At 43.3% G+C, this 19,391-nt stretch overlaps 1 protein-coding gene and 1 long non-coding RNA gene across 5 annotated transcripts in view; one reads left to right on the top strand and one right to left on the bottom strand.

The window, feature by feature from the left end:
* GON4L (gon-4 like) overlaps nt 1-4,188 on the bottom strand; it is an 88,587-nt gene extending 84,399 nt beyond the window's left edge. The window contains exon 1 of one of the 4 annotated variants that reach the window (XM_070367325.1): nt 3,584-4,188. The gene's annotated coding sequence lies outside the window, so the exon portion shown is untranslated. Of the gene's footprint in view, nt 1-280; nt 1,425-3,583 lie in introns of those variants that run through there. The other 3 variants (XM_070367324.1, XM_070367323.1, XM_070367322.1) reach the window with 3 other exon arrangements.
* A 23-nt stretch (nt 4,189-4,211) lies between these two features.
* Nucleotides 4,212-19,391, top strand: part of LOC138987202 (uncharacterized) — a 29,521-nt gene continuing 14,341 nt past the window's right edge. Inside the window, exons 1-2 of the long non-coding RNA XR_011463615.1 lie at nt 4,212-4,687; nt 7,155-9,893. This is a non-coding gene — a long non-coding RNA (uncharacterized lncRNA). The remainder of the gene's footprint in view (nt 4,688-7,154; nt 9,894-19,391) is intronic.

Genomic DNA, 19,391 nt, shown 5'->3' on the forward strand with positions numbered 1-19,391 from the left:
ACAGGTATTTCCATTAACAGAAACAATCCACAAACAAAGTATGGATATGTAAAATGGTGAAACTATACTAACAAATTCTGTACTGAAAACAAAAGTTGCATCTACAAAATTAGACCGTAATATACTTTTTTTAATCAAAAACTAACTGTTCTCTATGAAAATCCTGGACTCTTGGCTTCACTTCAAATTATCACATTTTAATGGCAAGACTGTCCTAAAGTGGACGTATCTTCTTTGTTCTTATAGAAACTATTTGCAAACCTCTTTTTTTCGTACTTACCACTTCTATGATTACTTCTTGTCACTCTCCCATCACTCTCCCCACAATGTGCTTTCTGAGGGAAAATATTCTTTCAAGAAGTTCTACTAGTACTCGGCAATATCTGCCCTACTGCAGACACTCAGTAACTGTTCCCCGAATGAATGAGTGTGTGAACTTCCTATTCTGTGCATATTCTATGCAGGCTGGACCAAGAGCATTATATGGAAACTAACTGCACCTTTCTACCCAAAAAAACTTTATTCTCAGGTTTTCAAGCTAGGTCCAAGAATAGAATACACTGCCTTGTGATTGATACAGTGAGTTCTTCATCACTAAAAATGTTCAAGTAAGGCCTGAACGCCCATCTATCAGACACCAGGTGAAAACCTGGACTAGAGGACAGCAACATAAAGTACTTTCTAAGAGTTTGAACTATAAGGTTAGTTTTAAACCACTTTCATTCAGATTTTCCAGGACACTAGGAGATTCCCCAGCACAGGCCAAACCAACTTTTGTCCATAACTTGATAAGTAAACTTCAATAAACAAGTAAAGATTCCTCTGATAAGGGGATGCTGAGGGAAAATTAGGGTAGTGGCATTAGTTCAGACAAGTCTTATATTTCAGATAAATTACTGAGGTCCAAAAAAAGGGGAGTGGGGAGGGGGAATGAAAAAAAAAAAAAAAATACAGCTACTATTCAGTCAGGAGCGTGCAGGGATCAGCTCAGGAACATCAATTACAACAGAGGCTCTGCCCAATCTCTGGAACTGCAATCAAACCAACAGTATGAATGAAGGCAAATCCGGAGGCAACCGTGGGGCGGACCCCTTCTGGAAAAAGATTTCACAAAGGGGTCCTAACTGCGCTTTTCACCTCAACGCGGAACGCTGGCCCTAGTCTCCACTCCCAGAAAGACACCTTCACTTCCCTACCTCTGTCAAGCAAACCGCACCAGGCCTAGACCAAACCGCCTCAGCCTGGACATCCTTCGTCCGAAGGTACAGCTCCAGGCTGCCTGTTCCCGCCCCACCGCACTCGACCCAGTACCCTCACCAGCCAGCCGGATCCCGCGGAAACTCAGCTTCGGTATCACCGGAAGTCAACCAACGGCGGCGACTGACGTGCTCGCCCCCAGGTCGCTGTACGCCGCGTCAGGGTGTCAAAGAGCATGCGCCAATCTCAGACGCCATTCTATTTTAGGGCACAAAGAAGCCAAAAGGCTAGTACTTCCGTTGTGGGCAAAAAAGTTTAAAGGCAGTACCTGTCTCTCTCCACGGAGCAATCCTACTCAAAACAAAACTGGGTATTAAGGGTCAGTGGTTTAAGTTAACAGTCCTTCTCGCCGCAATACACCTGGAATAGGGGACCCAAGAAAATGGAGAATTCATGAAATTTCAGAAAGAAATCTTGGGATACAAATAGTATAGTTTCCTGAATAAAGCAAAAAGGGAATTTCAGAAAAACATCTACTTCTGCTTCATTGATTACACCAAAGCCTTTGACCGTCTGGATCACAACAAACTGGAAAATTGTTAAAGAGATGGGGAATACCAGACCACCTTACCTGTCTCCTGAGAAACCTGTATTCAGATCAAGAAGCAACAGAACCAAACAAGGAACAACAGACTGGTTCACAATCGGGAAAGCAGTACATCAAGGCTGTGTATTGTTACCCTGCTTATTTAACTTATATGCTGAGTACATCATGCTAAATGCCAGGCTGAATGAAGCACAAGCTACAGTCAAGATTGCCAGGTGAAATATCAATAACCTCAGATATGCAGATGACACTATCCTACCGGCAGAAAGGGAAGAGGAACTAAAGAGCCAAAAAGGTTTTTTTTTTTTTTTTGGAGGTTGGAATTGCCTTTATTGGGGCAAGCCTGGAAGGCCTGCTGTAGATAAGGAGCCTCTTGATAAAGGTGGAATAGGAGAGTGAAAAAACTGACTCAAAACTCGACATTCAAGAAACTAAAATCAAGGCATCCAGTCCCATCACTTCATGGAAAATAGATGGAAAAAATGGAAACAGTGACAGAATTTACTTTCTTGGGCTCCAAAATTACTGTGGGCGGGTACTGCAGTCATGAAATTAAAAGACTCTTGCTCCTTGAAAGAAAAGATATGACAAAACCTAGACAGCTTATTAAAAAGCAGAGACATTACTTTGCTGACAGATCCATATAGTCAAAGCTATAGTTTTTCCAGGAGCCATGTATGGATGTGAGAGTTGGACCTAAAGAAAGATAAGCACTGAAGTATAGATGCTTTCGAATGGTGGCGTTGGAGAAGACTCTTGAGAGAGTCCCTTGGACTACAAGGAGATCAAACCGGTCAATCCTAAAGGAAATCAATCCTGAATATTCATTCAAAGACTTGATTATGAACCTGAAGCTCCAATACTTTGGCCACCTGATGGGAAGAGCCAACTCACTGGAAAAGACCCTGATGCTAGGAAAGATTTGAGAGCATGAGGAGAAGGGGGCAACAGAGGATAAGATGGTTGGATGGCATCATTGACTCAATGGATATGAGTTTGAGCAAACTCTGGGAGATAATGAAGGACAGGGAAGCCAGAATGCTGCAGTCCATGGGGTCGCAAAGAGTCAGATCCAAATGATTGACCGAACAACCATAAGTCTTTATTTCAATCCACAGTAATTATTGATATCTGTATAATACTCTGCTTGTAAAATGCTTTCACTTATCACAGGTGATTTTTTTCAATTTTTTCCAATCATCACAATAAATTCTATGACAATGGCTATTATTACACCTCCCGGTTTAAACAAGACAAAATTTAGGCTCAGCTGTGTAGGTGATTTCACAAAGATGCACAACTATCAGATGGAATCAGGTATCCTGACTCTAGGTTCTAATGCATTCATCTGGTTTCCAGGAAGGTGCCTGGAACATAGTTGAAGGCCAATAAATTCAATACATGTGTTTTGAATAAACTCCTAAAACCATGTTCTTTTCTCTTTTCTAGAAGTACAGAATGTCAAAGCTGGAAAAATACATTCATCCCGCTCTTGGTACAGGAGCTGCTGCTGCTAAGTCGCTTCAGTCATGTCGGACTCTGTGCGACCCCGTAGACGGCAGCCCACGAGGCTCCCCCGTCCCCGGGATTCTCCAGGCAAGAACACTGGAGTGGGTTGCCATTTCCTTCTCCGATGCAGGAAAGTGAAAGTGAAGTCGCTCAGTCGTGTCCGACTCTTAGCGACCCCATGGACTGCAGCTCACCAGGCTATTCGGTCCATGGGATTTTCCAGGCAAGAGTACTGGAGTGGGTTGCCATGAACCACCAACAAATACTTACACATTTGAATAATTTACTTGACCTGATCCTGTCTGCAGACAGAATTGAAGCGGGATGAAAGTATCCACAGCCTAAAATGGCGAACTTGATGTAATCATGGAGATAACCACCAACAGTGACTCTAACCGAGAGTCACCCTAAACTCTTCAAATTCCAAGGAAGTCTCTAAAAGCTTCCAGTTTAGTTTCTGTCCTGTAGATCCGTTGGTTTGCTCTCTCTCCCATGCACTTTCTAAGCAGTTCTCAGCACCTGAACCGTCCAACAATGATTAACTTTGGTACTCTTCATTAGTCTTTTTTTAAAAGCAGCTTCCGTTTACACGTCAGAGAATCCATCCATTTTACTTATACAATTCAATTATTTTCAGTAAATTTTCAGCGTTGTGCAACCATCACCAGGTTTGGTCTTTAACCACAGCTTTTAAAGTTTAAAAACATTTCAATAATAACATTTAGTGGTCTCAGAAATGCATAACAATGATGCAATTGATATTCAAATGCAGGAAATACAGAATTTTACTTTTCCAAACTCCTGCTTCCCCCTCGCCCAGAACATTCTGCTGCTATATTAAGCCTGGGGAATCCGAATTACAAGATCTAGAGGATTTCACATGATAAAGTACATACACTTCTTTACACTTCTTCATTAGGCCTTGAGGAATTCATCTTATAGACCCACAAGCCCTAAATAGGTGGGGTCTCATTCTCTTGAAATCTTGGCGTTGAAAGGGGTCCCCCTTCCAAGCATCTTCCGGAAAAGGGCGGAGCTTGCCTTCCGGAACTTTTCGGACAGAGGCGGAGTCTTTAGCCAAAGGCCGTTGGGAGGAAGGAGGGGCCTCCTGGTCCGGCATCAGGACCAGTCTGGCTGCATCCTTTGCTCAGCGCAACTCTGGAACATCTTAAGAGGCGACCGCAGCTGTCAACCAGGGACCAGACCGTGGCAGGAGGCATCCGCCAGATACCTTCCCCCTCCCTAACCTAATGCTCTGCAGCGGCGGCCTCGGTACCCACTGGAGGCCCCAGACTTGTCTGACCATTGCAAAAGCATTTATAGCAATAGCCTCTGATTACATTGCTGAGATCACCAACATCCGACCTAGCTTTGGTAAGTAAAAATCTGGCAAACTAAGCCTGGGGTAGGTTAAACCGTTGCCAAGCCAAGGGAGCTCAGCGGCTGGGCAGAACGTGAAGCCCAGATCAAGGCCTTCAAGTGCCAGCCCCTCTAGAACCGGGCCTGTGGTGGTGGGTAGAATCGGGCCTACGGTGGTGGTATCGCGGGCAGTGGACAGCGTCCGAACCTGAGCTCTGGGCTGCAGGGGCCGAGAAGGCCAGAGTCACAGCAAGGGTGGGGACGTCCAGGATGCGAAAACCTTGTATGGTGCACTGTGAGTACCGCTGGAGGTGAGAAACCGAGAGCCTGCCAAGGACGTGAACCCCTCCTTCGAGGGGAGGAGAGGCGAGGTAGGCCGAGCCCTCCCCCTTGGGGCACGCAGGGCGGTGCCCCTTCCTCCCCCTCCCACTCCTCAGGGCTGCGGGGGAGGGAGGTGGCAAGGGGGATGGGGCATCAAGATGGCAGCTTGGAGACTGTGGGCTGGGTGGCAGGCAGCCAGGGGAGGCGGCGGCCTCTGGGGAAAGAGGGGTGCGGGGGTGGGGAGCAAAAAGGAAGCCACTCCTGAAGCCGGTCAGCTGGATGCTGGGGCCGGGAGGAAACGTGAGCCCTGCCATGTCTATTCTGCATCGTAATGGTGGGGTCCGTCCGATGCTACCAAATGGCGCTTGGCGCTGCTGGGCTGGGGGATGACGTGATGTCTATTTCTGGGCCTCCTGGCAGCGCCTAGGCTCTTCTTCTCAGGCCTTTGTTCCCTGTTTCCCTGGGCCGGCTTTTCAAAAAGGGGGACTCACCCGCGCTAGTGCTGGCGGGGGCCCGATCCGGCCCAGAGGGGGAGGGGCGCAAAAGGCCGAGCCCCGGGGAGGCCGCTTTGTGTACCAGAGAAAGCATTACGTCATCTCGGAGCGGCTGGTCCCAGACCCAACCCTACAGGCTCCAAGATCAGTTACACTCCCTGGAGCAGAGAGTGAGGTGGAAAATAGGGAAGCAGATGGAAAAGAAAAGCTCGAGATGCAAGTTTTTCCTCTGGGGGATTCCTGTAAAATGTGCTGAGATAGCAAACTTGCTGCTGTTTTCCTGGCCCCCCCAAAGAAAAATGAATTGCCCTGCTTCTGCCTCAGTCCTGTCCCAGTTTGGATGGGAGAAGTAGGTGAGAGTTGCTGTCAGCCTAGGGTTCCTTCATTTCCCTTAAGAGATTCTATGTCTCAGACAATCCAGAAGGTTTGAGCATCCAGACTCCAGTGTTTAGGGTGGGGTCACAATCCAACTAGGAAATGGCTTTTCTTTTTTTTTAGAGAATGCTCTAAAACATGCCTGGCAGAAGAATACAAAAAACAGCAATTTTTGTTTTTATCAGAAATAGAGAACTTCATATGTGTCATGACCAGTGCAGATGAGATTATATTACCCTTTCTGTGATTTGGACATTGCACTGACAGTGTAAGTCAGCCTTAGCCTAGGTATTCGCCAAGCTTGTTTTCACCTAAACGACTAAGTTATTTTTACTCAGACTCATCAAGTGAGGTCTCCTATTGCCTATCAATAGGTTTTGAAGTCCAAATAGAATTTTACATTTATCCCTGTTATATGTAATCATATTGACCTCATCCTCTGTTTTCAAACTGTAGAAGCTGGGATTTTAAAAAAATTTTTATTGAGGTATAGTTGACAGTGTTTTGTTAGTTTCTGATGTACAGCAAATTAAATGATATATATGTATATATATCATTTTTCATTATGGTTTCTTGTTCTTCTACTTGTTCTGTCACTAAGTCATGTCCTACTCTTTGTGATCCCATGGACTGCAGCACACCATGCTTCCCTGTCCTATCTCTTGGAGTCTGCTCAAATTCATGTACATTAAGCCAGTGACAGCATCTAACCATCTCATCCTCCGCCTCCCTCTTCTTTTGCCTTCCAACTTTCCCAGCATCAGGGCCTTTTCCAGTGAGTGGGCTCTTCACATTAGGTGGCCAAAATATTGGACCTTCAGCTTCATAATCAGTTCTTCCAAAGAATATTCAGGGTTGATTTCCTTCAGGATTGACTGGTTTGATCTTGCAGTCCAAGGGACCCTCAGGAGTTTTCTCCAGCACCACAACTTGAAAACATCAATTCTTCAGTGCTCAGTCTTATATATGGCCTTTCACATCTGTACATGATTACTAGAAACACTATAGCTTTGACTAGACCGACCTTTGTCAGCGAAGTAACGTCTCTGCTTTTCAATGTGCTGTCCAGGTTTGTCATTAACTTTCCTTCCAAGGAGCAAGCAGCTTTAATTTCATGGCTGCAGTCAACGTCTGCAGTGATTTTGGAGCCCAAGAAAAGAAACTCTGTCACTGTTTCCACTTTTTCCCCATCTATTTGCCATGAAATAATCAGACCGGATGCCATGATATTAGTTTTCTGAATGTTGAGCTTTAAGCTAGCTTTTTCACTCCCCTCTTTTGCCTTCATCAAGAGCCTTTTTAGGACTTCCCTGGTGGTACAGTGGTTGAGAATCTGCCTGCCAATGCAGGGGACATGAGTTGAATCCCTGGTGTAGGAAGAGTCCACATGCCAAGGGGCACCGAAGTCCATGGGCCACAGTTACTGAGCATGCTGCCCTAGAGCCCCTGCTCTACAAGAGAAGCCACTGCAATAAGAAGCCCACACACAGCAGCTAGAGAGTTGCACCTGCTCGTCGCAACGAGAGAAAGCCTGCACACAGCATTGAAGACCCAGTGCAGCCAAAAATAAATAAAGAGCCTTCTTGGTTCCTCTTCACTTTCTGCCATGAGAGGGGTATCGTCTGCATATCTGAGGTTGTGGATATTCCTCCCAGCAATCTTGATTGCAGCTTGTGATTCATCCAGCCTGGCATTTCACATGATGTACTCTGCGTATAAGTTAAATAAACAGGGTGACAATATACAGCCTTGTCAAACCAGTCTGTTGTTCTATGTCTGATTCTAAATGTTACTTCTTGACCTGCATACAGGTTTCTCAGGAGACAGGTAAGGTGGTCTGGTATTCCCGATCTATTTAAGAATTTTCCAGTTTGTTGTGATCCACACAAAGGCTCTAGCATAGTCAATGAAGCAGAAGTAGATGTTTTTCTGGAATTTTCTTGCTTTCTCTATGATCCAGCAGATGTTGGCAATTTGATCTCTGATTCCTCTGCCTTATCTAAACCCAGCTTATACTCCTGGAAGTTCTCAGTTCATGTACTGCTGAAGCCTAGCTTGAAGGATTTTAAGCATAACCTACTAGTATGTGAAATGAGTGCAACTGTATGATAGCTTGAACATTCTTTGGCCTTGTTGAACATTGTTTGTTGTTCTTTGGGACTGGAATGAAAACTGACCTTTTCCAGTCCAGTGGCCACTGCTCAGTTTTCCAAATGTACTGATATATTGAGTGCAACACTTTAACAGCATCATCTTTTAGGATTTTAAATAGCTCAGCTATAATTCTATCATCTCTACTAGCTTTGTTTGCAGTAATGCTTCCTAAGGACCACTTGATTTCACACTCCGGGATGTCTCGCTCTAGGTGAGTGACCACATCATTGTGGTGATCCAGGACATTAAGACCTTTTTAATATAGTTCTTCTATGTATTCCTGCCACTCCTTAATCTCTTCTGCTTCTGTTAGATCCTTACTATTTCTGTCCTTTATCATGCCCATCCTTGAATGAAATAGTCCCTTGATGACTCTGACTTTCTGTGGAATATCCTCCTGAAATCAGACACAGCTCATGGCCTTATGTAACAGTTGAGGTAAATGGGTTCCCACATAGAGGGGTGACCTATAACACTTACCGGGTCACTTTATGTGAAATACAAATCAGTATGAGCAAACCAAGCCCACAGTGCTGAGGGCCATTTACATTTAAGGTAATTATTGATATGTATGTTCCTATTGCCATTTTCTTGTTTAGAGTTTGTTTTTGTGAGTCTCTTTCTTGTGTTTTCTGCTGGAGAAGTTCCTTTAGCATTTGTTGTAAGGCTGCTTGGATGGCCCTCAATTCTCTTAGACTTTGTCTATGAGGCTTTTAATTTCACCATTAAATATGAATGAGATCCTTACTGGGTAGAGTAATCTGGGTTGTAGGTTTTCTTTCATGACTTTAAAGATATCCTGCCACTCCTGTCTGGCCTGCAGGGTTTCTCTTGAAAAATCAGCTGTTGGATTTATGTGGATTCTTTTGCATGTTAATTTTTGCTTTTCACATTTTTTCTTTGTGTTCACTCTTTGTTAGTTTAATTAATATGTGTCTTGGTGTATTTTTCTTTTGGCTTATCCTATACGTGACTCTCTGGGCTTCCTGAACTTCAGTGGCTATTTCCTTTCCCATGTTAGGGAATTTTTTGACTATAATCTTCTGAAATATTTTCTAATATGTTTCTTTTTCTCTTCTTCTTCTGTGCTATGCTTAGTCACTCAGTTGTGTCCAACTCTTTGTGACCCCATGGACTGTAGCCTGCTAGGCTTCTCGGTCCATGGGGTTTCCCCAGGCAAGAATACTGGAGTGGATTGCCATACCCTCCTCCAGGGGATCTTCCCAACCCAGGAATCAAACCCAGGTCTTCTACATTGCAGGCGGATTCTTTACCATCTGAGCCACCAGGGAAGATCCTTCTTCTTCTGGGATCCCTATAATTCAAATGTTTGTGTTTAATATTGTCACAGAGATCTCTGAGACCGTCTTCAAATCTTTTCATTCTTTTTTCTGCTCTTTGGCAGTTATTTCCATCATTCTATCTTTCAGCTCACTTATTCGTTCTTCTGCCTCAGTAGTTCTGTTGATTCCTTCTAGTGCATGTTTAATTTTTAGTGATTGTGTTGTCACTGGTTATTCTTTATTTCTTCTTCTGCTGCTGCTGAGTCACTTCAGTCGTGTCCGACTCTGTGCGACCCCATAGACTGCAGTCCACCAGGATGCCCCATCCCTGGGATTCTCCAGGCAAGAACAGTGGAGTGGGTTGCCATTTCCTTCTCCAATGCATGAAAGTGAAGTGTCCGACCCTCAGCGACTCCATGGACTGCAGCCTTCCAGGCTCCTCCATCCATGGGACTCTCCAGGCAAGAGTACTGGAGTGGGGTGCCATTGCCTTCTCCAATCTTGCAGGACATTCGTGAGCAGAGGGTGCCCTTGGAGATGACCTTGGAGGACAGAGGGGACCCTGGAGGGCAGAACTGTGTCCCCAGAAGGCAGGTGGGTTGGCCTGGAGCGCTGAGGGGGGCCCAGAGGGAGGGGAACCCTAGAGGATGGAGCGGGCCCCCAGGAGGAGGAAGGAACTGGAGGGTACAGTGGGTCATGGATGGTGATTGCCCAGTCTAGAGGTGAGACAGGGCCCCTGGGAGGGAAGCAGGATAAGACAGAATACCTCAGTGATCTCCTGGGGAAAACAGTCCGCACAGTTCTGGAGGCCCTGCCTTGATGATCTTTTGGTGGTGTGAGGGGTTCTCTGCAAAGCAAATTTCCAGCTGCTAAAGAAACTTGTGACTCTTCTCAAAAGCCTGCTGCTCTTCAAACAACCAGAGTGGAAATAGGGCAAAAGAGAGTCATCTATACAGCTTCACCAGGACTTGAGGATTCTAAGCATAAAAACCAAGAAAAATGTCCTAGGGACATGGGGGATGACCAGGCTTGTTACTGAATCTAAGCTTGCTCTGCACCGCATGAGAGGCCAATAAACCCAAGGGATGAGGTGTTCAGGTAAGGGATATGCCTTTATTTGGAAAGCTAGCTGACCAAGATGGCAGACTAATATCTCAAAATAGCCATCTGGGCGGGGCATGCATGCCAGGTTCTTTTAGGAATCAGAGATGGGGGAAATAAGGAAACAAAGTAAAAAGACCCTTTAATTCTTGTAAATATCTCCTAGAATGGCAAGCCTCAGGCAGAATTAGATTATATCTGTGTGAGCTAAACAAAGAGACTTCCTTGGTGGCTCAGATGGTAAAGCGTCTGTCTACAATGTGAGAGACCTGGGTTCGATCCCTGGGTTGGGAAGATTCCCTGGTAGAAGGAAATGGCAACCCACTCCAGTACTCTTGCCTTGAAAATCCCATGGATGGAGGAGCTTGGTGCAGGCTACTATCCATGGGGTCACAAAGAGTCGGGCATGACTGAGTGACTTCACTTTCACTTTAGTTTAAGGGTCAGGCAGAAGGGGCAGGGCTCTCTGAGGCAGGCCACTACATGTTTATAATAACAAAACCAGCAAAAACAAGGGTTACAGTCAAAGAAATAGATCCATCATGGAGTCAAAATTAACGCTTCCTGGTTACAATTCCCCACTGTCAATGTCCATCCCACAATCTTGTGGGAAAAGGGAGTGACAACTATTCTTTTTGTCAGATGGATCTCTCTAGGAGTGTCTGCCATCAGTGCCAGGGCTCCAAATGTTGAGATTTGTCTTTCTTTGTTCCTCTTGGAAAAGTGTCCACTTTATACCTGTAGACTTAGAAATACTAAACTTAAACCCAACAGGCAGCATCTCAAGTTAACAAATTTAGTGTTTTTCTAGCCACTGGAAGACGCCAAGAGTCAGGGCTCATTAAATCATTTACATATATATATATATGCATTTCAGCTATCTGGGGCCTGTAATCCTACAGTCTCAGAGTTTCCTCAGAATTCATCATAGGGAGTGACTGACTGCAGTCTGATTTCCCTTCCTTGGGGCTCACTGGCTCACGCTGAAGGGTTGCAATCATTGATTGCGGGAAATATTCCATTTCTCAGATCCTCCCCTCTTGGTCAGGAACTGAATCAATATTTGGGAGGCACTTCATAATCAAATTTTGTCCCATGGTGCTGGGAGGCACATCCTAGATCAGGCAAAAATACTTGGTATGTCACTCTGGGTGTTAAATTTTGGACCAGGCCCCATCAATAATTAAAATTCTCTGGATCCTGTCTAACCATTAATATTATCCAGGAAACATTTTCTCTTGTTGCTTCTTCCCATGCCCAGAATCACACTATTATAATTATTCCCTAAACAGCGTTTAGCCATAGAAGTTTTTTTGGAGGCCTGCTTTACACATTGGTTACTGCAAGAGATAACATTCTTATAAATTAGAATATAAATAATGCAGCTAGTAACACCGACAATAATATAGTGCAGCCAGAAGAGACAAAGCATGATTTGAAAACAACAAATTTAAACAATGATTAGTATAACTTTGTAATCCGGTTACAATAACTGAAAGACCAAAGCAGTCATAACTGATTCAATGAGCTATTAGCTGTTTCACTGTACTGCCAGTGTGTACCTACACATACCTGGCTTAATCTTTGAGACAAGCATATGCTACTGGCAGGATCAACCAGACAGAAAAGGTAAGTATTTCCATTTCTCTCATAAAAGGTATGATTTACCAAGTTACTGTAAGTCATAATTAGTTTAAGGAGAAAGTTTTTCTTATACCTGGAGAACACATATTTAAACCAATAATTCTTTTAGATAGAAACCATAAAAATTACAACCATACTTACCAGTTCACTCAGTCTTAGGTAGCTAATCTTTTTGTTAACAGCTTTGTAAAGTCATCAGGTTTCCCATTAGAATTCATCAATTTCTTTATTCAGTGCAGCATTATAGTCTGAAAATCAGAAACTTGTATTTATCTTAAGTTCTTTTTACAAATCTTGAAGAGGAGACATTTTTGCAAAAGCATTAGAGTGAAAGCATAACTGTCCACAAAGAAACCTTTAAAAAGGCACAGCTTAAATTTGATTACAATGCAATTAACAAAGCTGTCCAACCACTGCCGTGACACAACACTTTCAGAAAATAACTACAACTGTGACTGACAACAATCTACCAGGATACATCAGATTCCCAGGAACTCCATACAATCTCTAGAATATCTGTACCATTTACCATATAACTTAAAACTTTATTACCCATTTGAAAATGCATCCCTTACAGCTTAATAGACCAAGAGAAAGTAATTAGTTTAAATATCTCCCCTTGGGCACCTAACAGGCCCTTTGAAGCTCCCCAAAATTAGGAACTTTGTTATAATTTGACTTAGGAAGCCCTGCCAAAGGAACAGCAAAAAAAGACATTTTAAAATACAAATAGAACCATCGGTCACTGTGGAACTCAGCCAGAGTGACAATAAAAGATTTCAACAGCAAATATAGATTACTTAAAAGGTATATAAACTGAAAATCTGTTATCAAAATCAGTTTAGCATCTTCACAAACCAGTCTTAACAGAAAAGTCAGGTTTACGTTTTGCACCAGCTTACTTTATAAGTTCGTTTACTCCACTGTGTGTGCTACGTCACTTCAGTAATTTACTCCATTAAACTTGTTTTAAACTTAGTCAATCCTGACTGATAGTGTATAAAACCATCTGGGGGGTCCATTTTTTAAAATATTTTATTTATTTATTTAGGCTGCGCTGGGTCTTAGTTGCGGCATGTGGGACCTAGTTCCCTGACCAGGGATCAAACCTGGGCCCCCTGCATGAAGAGCACAGAGTCTTAGCCACTGGACTACCAGTGAAGTCCCCCCTTGGGGTCCACTTTTCATAAACCTTTCACCACTTTATTTTAGTACAATTTTAACTTTTAAGTTATAGAATATCTGGAGAGATCTAAATGTTCACTCAAAAACTCTTATCTCATTTATGTATTATTTTCAAAAGTTTCTTTACATTGAGTTACCTTGTTTGCTGACAAATTTGCTTATTTAGCTTATATTAAATCTGGGCACACTGAAAGTATTATTATTATATTTAATGTTGATAAGACATGCCTATCAGACCAACTGACTTAAACATTAGTACTAGGTACTAATTTAATATTGAATATTTACAAATTCACATGAAACTAAAATTTATTTAGCTTAATTTCTCTTGTATTTAGAGTTGTTTGGTTTGTAAGTGTTAACTTTTGTTTAAGCCAATTACATAGAGCTCTTTTACATATCAACCATGGCAATGTTATCCAAAGACACATACAGACACACGAGACCTCAGTTCTAATCTGAAGATTTCAATCCTGAGTCAGGTACAGTAAAGTAAAACCCATCAGTTTACAAAGAGGTTGGATTAAAAGTTGGGTTTCTCACAGATGGAACAATTCAAGCTCACTTGACTAGACAGCTAAATATTTGTAGAAAAAGCATTTAAGATTTGTTTGCCTTGGATAAGCCAATTTTTATTTCCCCATTTTAAAATTTGCAATTCAAAGATACAGGCAAGTTCTTCTGAGGAAAACTTTGTTTTCCTCTCCTTTCCTGAAAGAATTGAGTGGCCACCCCAAAGAAACCAAAGGACTGACATGCCCATTCACCCATGCTAGAAAGCTTCATTCCTCCTCCTCCTCTAGCCTAGGGTAGAAGGCCTCTCAGGAAGGCCCAGAGGTTTACACCCATGCTCCTGAAAATCTATCTAGACTGAAAGGGAAAAAGACAAAGGCAACAGGGAAGACATGCTGAGGAATCTGCCTTGTAATCTTGCCAGAAAAGTGGCAGCGAGGGGAAAATGGGGTCAGTGTTTTGCTTGAACCAATATGTTCCTGAGTTGCTTAGAAGCTATCTTGCTGGGGGCGGGACATTAATTGTCTGGTCTGATCCACATCCCACTTATGCTATCATGGAGTCTTCAAGTGGCAGACTCCCTAATGGCTTTTAAGTGTCTGACCCGTAACCACATGATATTAATTGGTCTGGTCCTCAGCTCAAGGGAGGAAGAGGAAAGAAGAGCCCTCATCTCCTGGGTGGCAGTTACTGGGGCACACTGGGTGGTAGACCTTTGGAATACACAGAAGGGTAACCCAGGCCAGAGTTCCTCCATTGCTTCCATAGCTACTCACCTGTTCGCAGAGGGTTCAAAGAGAAAGAAGCAAGAAATTTTAAAAGAAGCCTTAGAGGAAACAGTACCAGATGTCTGTGGGTGACCAAAGTAACCAGAAAAAAAACAAAACCTAGCCAATCAGAAAGTCACTATAATGTGACTTCCCAGACCCATTAGACCTGTGATCTTCTATGAATCAGAGATGAGTGAGATGAGGAAACAAAGTAAGAAGATTATTTAATGCTTGCAAGTATCTCCTAGAATGACAAGCCTCAGGCAGGGCGATGTATTAGCTCCTTCTTTCTTAGAGTCATTCACAGGTGGGCAGGGTCAGATTATCTCTCTGTGAGCTAAACAAAGGCATTTTAATTTAAGAGTCAGGCAGATGGGACAGGGTTCTCTGAGGCAGACCATTACATATGCTTATAACAACAAAAATACCGAAAACAAGGGTTAAAGTCATAGATCAAGCATGAAGCCAAAATTAACCTTTCCCAGTTACAGGCTCCGGTTTACAAAGGTGAAATCTTTTTTTTTGGCCTCACCATGCAGCTTGTGGTATCTTAGTTCCCCAACCGGGGAGCAAACCTGGGACCCAGCAGTGAAAGTGCCAAGTCCTAACGACTGGACCACCAGAGAATTCCTTGTGAGATCTTTCTTAAGACCCTAGTATCTATCCACCTTGGGTTTCTGGGGTCTGTGAACACAAGAAAAGTAAGATGGAAATGAAAGATTCCAGAGTTATCTATCTCAAGTTGCTTCCTGTTTCCAGAACTGTGCAATCAGACACATTTCACAGTCTACAGAGAATTCTCCCATATATACTCATTTGATCCTCATAATAATACAGAAAATTATGTATAATCATCCAATCACCATTTAACTGTTTTAAGACTATCAGTTTAATATCATATCCTTTATTCCTGTGTTTACCCATCATGACAAGAAAATCAGAACTACTGGGATATGCTTCAAGTTCAAACACTTATTCTCAAACATTTCAAATGTTACCTAACCATAGTGGCCTTCCCAGACCACTGTGTATAAAACTGCAACATAATCACTATAAAGCATGATATATTTTTGCTGTTTATACATTTTATCATTTTTTATATATATATATATATTTTTTCAATATACAATATACTATTACTTGACTTTCCCCATGAGAATATAAGCTCCATGAAGGCAAGGATTTTAGTCTTTTATAATTACTACATTCCAATACCTAGAACTCTGCCTGAAACAGCAGGTACTCAATAAATATTTGTTGAACGAAAGCCTATTTTGCAACAGTGAGGAGCAAAGAGTTCTGATGTACCTAAGGTCTCCACTGGCAACAAAGGTCAAACCCTTCACTCTACATGGAGAGAACAGGAGTTGGGGAGACCATCTGTTGAAAAGGAGGTGGCTCTTGTGACCCTGGTCTAGGGGAAAGCTATCTATGGAAACAGCCAGGAGTCTGGAACAGTCCTGATCAACACAACCCAAGCCCAGTCTTGCTGTGACCCAGGGATCCTAGTGTGTGGTCTTTGCCCCTCTCTTACTAATCCACAGGCCAGTGCTTGCTCAGGCAACAGGAAAGCAGCAAAGTCCTTCAGCAGCTGAGGCCAGTCTTGGAGCAGAATTTGCAGGCTCTTGTAGAGATCCACAGCTGTCTGCCTCTGAGTGCTTGACTCAAACTCATGGATGACCTGAAATATTCATACTTGTCAGGGATGTGTTGCAGGGCTTCTCAGACCTATATGAGAGGACTTTTCAATCATCCAATCCCCTTTCTTTGGACCCTGACAAGAAACAAAGGGACCGAGGAAGGAGGAGTTACTGTTAAAGAGCTCCAGATCATCCATCAGAGGCTACTCCTCTGACAGGTCCTAAGATCTGATGGTTAATGGAAGCCACAGGGCCATGAGCAAGGCAGAGCTCTTTTTCTGACAGTGAGGAATGGAAATTTTTCCATTTTCCAGGGACTACAGTGCTACCTGCAAAATCAGGTAAATTTTCTCTAGCTCACAGCCCAAACCTCTCCTTCCTGGTTTCACCTCCATGTTGAAATAGATAAGGAGTGCTTGCTACGTATATTTCAGCATGGTATCATCTGAGGGTAAATAATACATAAATTAGGAATGTTAGTAAAATATCAGGAGACAAGAAAAACCATGACAATCACTGCTAGGACTCTACTTAGCTAGGAGTAAAAAGGAACCAGGTGGTTACCAAAAGAATGAGATAGGGACTGCTGCCACAAACAGGTTGGTTCATGACTCTGAAGATCACTGAGGTCCACTTTTTGGTCAATGTATCAAATGTCTATTTTCTCAAACCAAGGGCTCAGTTAAAGTCTTTATTAGCCTACCCTCGCACTGATGATGGTGGCTATCATCTTTCCTCAGTTTCGGGGCAACAGAGGGGTGGTATGCCTGGGCAGTAACAATAAATTTGTTGATGACTAAACTTGGCATCCTTGTGGTTCACTCACACAGCTCTTTTGATATTTCTAGGTAAACAAAGGCAGATGCATAGAAGGCTGTTGTGAAGCCTAATAGGCAGACTTCATTTAAAAAACATCTCCCCTGAAGGAAAAGCAGTCTTGTTGAGAGGGGCTGGCAGGAACAGGAAGCAGAATTTGCCTACCCTGGTCAGATAAGCCTGAGCAAAGGCCAAATCCTCCTGTTCCTGGAGTGGATCTCACTTGAGGATGTCCTCATCATACAGCAACAGCAGCCTGGAGGTGTCCTTGTTGGCCCGGGCCCAACTGCCCTGCTTGCTGTGAGCTCGATGATTACTCCAGCCCTTTCCAGCAGCTTTGATGCTCTCTCCTTAGCATTCAACTGTTTTTCTGTACCTGCAGCCTCTGCTCTCCCCAACCCACGACAGGCACCCCATCCCCATCCATAATCCTATTCAAAATTACATAGTAACTTGGGAGAAAAGCTGCTGGAAAAATGCTATGACAGGTAATGTCTGTCCCTGTCAAGTCAGCTCTATGGAGAGTCGACAGCATGACTGCATTAACTGGGATAATAATGAGATGCTTAGCAACTGCATATTGAACACAGAAGTCCAAGTTTGGTCTGATGCTGGGCTCTCAAAGAACTATGTCCTGGTGAGGAACAAGCAGTACTTTCTGAAATAAACATTGCTCTTGGCCTCATACATGACTGATGAATTAAGAACCAGTATAAAACCCTGCATGAACAGAGTACAAATCTAGCAGCTTACGAGAGACAAATTTTTAATTTCTGAGCATCTCTTCTCTGCAATGGCAGCAGGTTAAACATCTATTTGGGAGTAGGGTGACTGGCAGGCGGGATCCAGAGGATTTCTTCTGGAAACTGGCCATCTGTTTTATAAGCCTGTCACTCTGCACATGTCCCTAAGTCAATGAGGCCACCTGAGACCTGTCCCCACTCAGGCCTGTCCTACTCACCCGGTAGGGTCCTGCTGGTCTTCACCTCTGGAGAGGCCTTCAGGGAGGCACAGGTAACAGGTGGCTTCTCGGCAGGATTTCCAATGGCTTTGTCCATCATTTCATCCTCTTTCTGCAGGATTTCCATTCTTTCTGCTTCTTCCTGCTCTTCTTTCTCAGGCTGAGGCTCTCTTCTGGGAGTTCTCTTCCTCAGACTCACCCTCCTGACTCATGTACTTTTCAGATGTGAACCAAGTCAGTTTCTCCACTGTTCCCTGAAAAACCCCCAAACAGTATGCATGAGGGATATAATGGCTCACCACGGGCTGCTTACAGAGTTTTTCAGAAGGGACTGAGGTTAATTAACTGGTGAGGGAGGTTGGAAGACAATGGGGTTTTTCCGGGGATTTTGGAGTTTTTTTTTTTTTCTCTCCATTTTTTTGGCCACACTGTGCAGCTTAAGAGATGTAAGTTCCCTGACCAGGGACTGAAGCCAGGCTCCAACAGTGAAAGTGGCAAGTCCTAATCACTGGGCCATCAGGGAATTCCTGAGCAGATGTGTTTTGATACATCTCCCTGAAGATAACTGTCCTTTGCCAGGGTCCATGCTTATGATCCTTTTTCTTTTTTGTGGTTATTTACACTGTGCTCAGGTGATTCATTTTAATGTAAATGAGTTTAAGTCAAATATAATAAGGAACATTTAACTCTTTGCCTCTCCTTCCACAAAAGACAAAAATAATTTTAGGACTATCTCTAGTGCAAAAAGCAAGCAGCTACACTATCAATAAATTAAATCTATTACTGAATCCACAAAACATTGAAGAATATTGCCCAACTCTCACCTGGAGTTCCAGGACAGAGCACAGATTCCTCAGAAGCTGATGACACCTCGTCTTCCTCATCCTGGGTAAGGTTGTCAAAGTCCTCTTCTTCCTCTGGCCCATCCTTCTCTCCTGCAGTTTCTGGCCCAGCTGGGTCCCAATGACTGACCATCAACTCTGGATAAGTCTTCAGGCTTCCTTGGGGGGCTACCATTTCAGGGTCAGTGGAGAATGAAGTATCCCTTGGGGACCCTTTGCTTACATCTCTTGAATTTCCTACATCAGGAGGCTCATGAGAAGCTGAAAGGATTTTAGGTTGGTGAAAAAGTAATTGTGGTTTCAGACTGTGAATTTTAAATGATTCTAACTAGGCTAAAACACATCTTTATTAATCAAAGTATGAACCATTACAATCAACACATTTTTGCCAATGACAAATACGTTTGTTTATTCCTGTAGCATAACAATTCATGCCTCCAGAGTAGAACTCTTGGAAAGCATTTTGTGCCTCCTGCTGGTTATGAAAGCATTTTTCCTGCAAAAAGTTATTGAGATGCTTGTAAAAGTGGCAGTCGGTTGGCGAGAGGTTAGGTGAATATGGTGTTTGAGGCAAAACTTCATAGCCCAATTCGTTCAGCTTTTGAAGGGTTGGTTGTTCG

This window comes from Bos mutus, chromosome 3 (assembly GCF_027580195.1).
Source record: "Bos mutus isolate GX-2022 chromosome 3, NWIPB_WYAK_1.1, whole genome shotgun sequence".
Lineage (NCBI taxonomy): Eukaryota > Metazoa > Chordata > Mammalia > Artiodactyla > Bovidae > Bos > Bos mutus.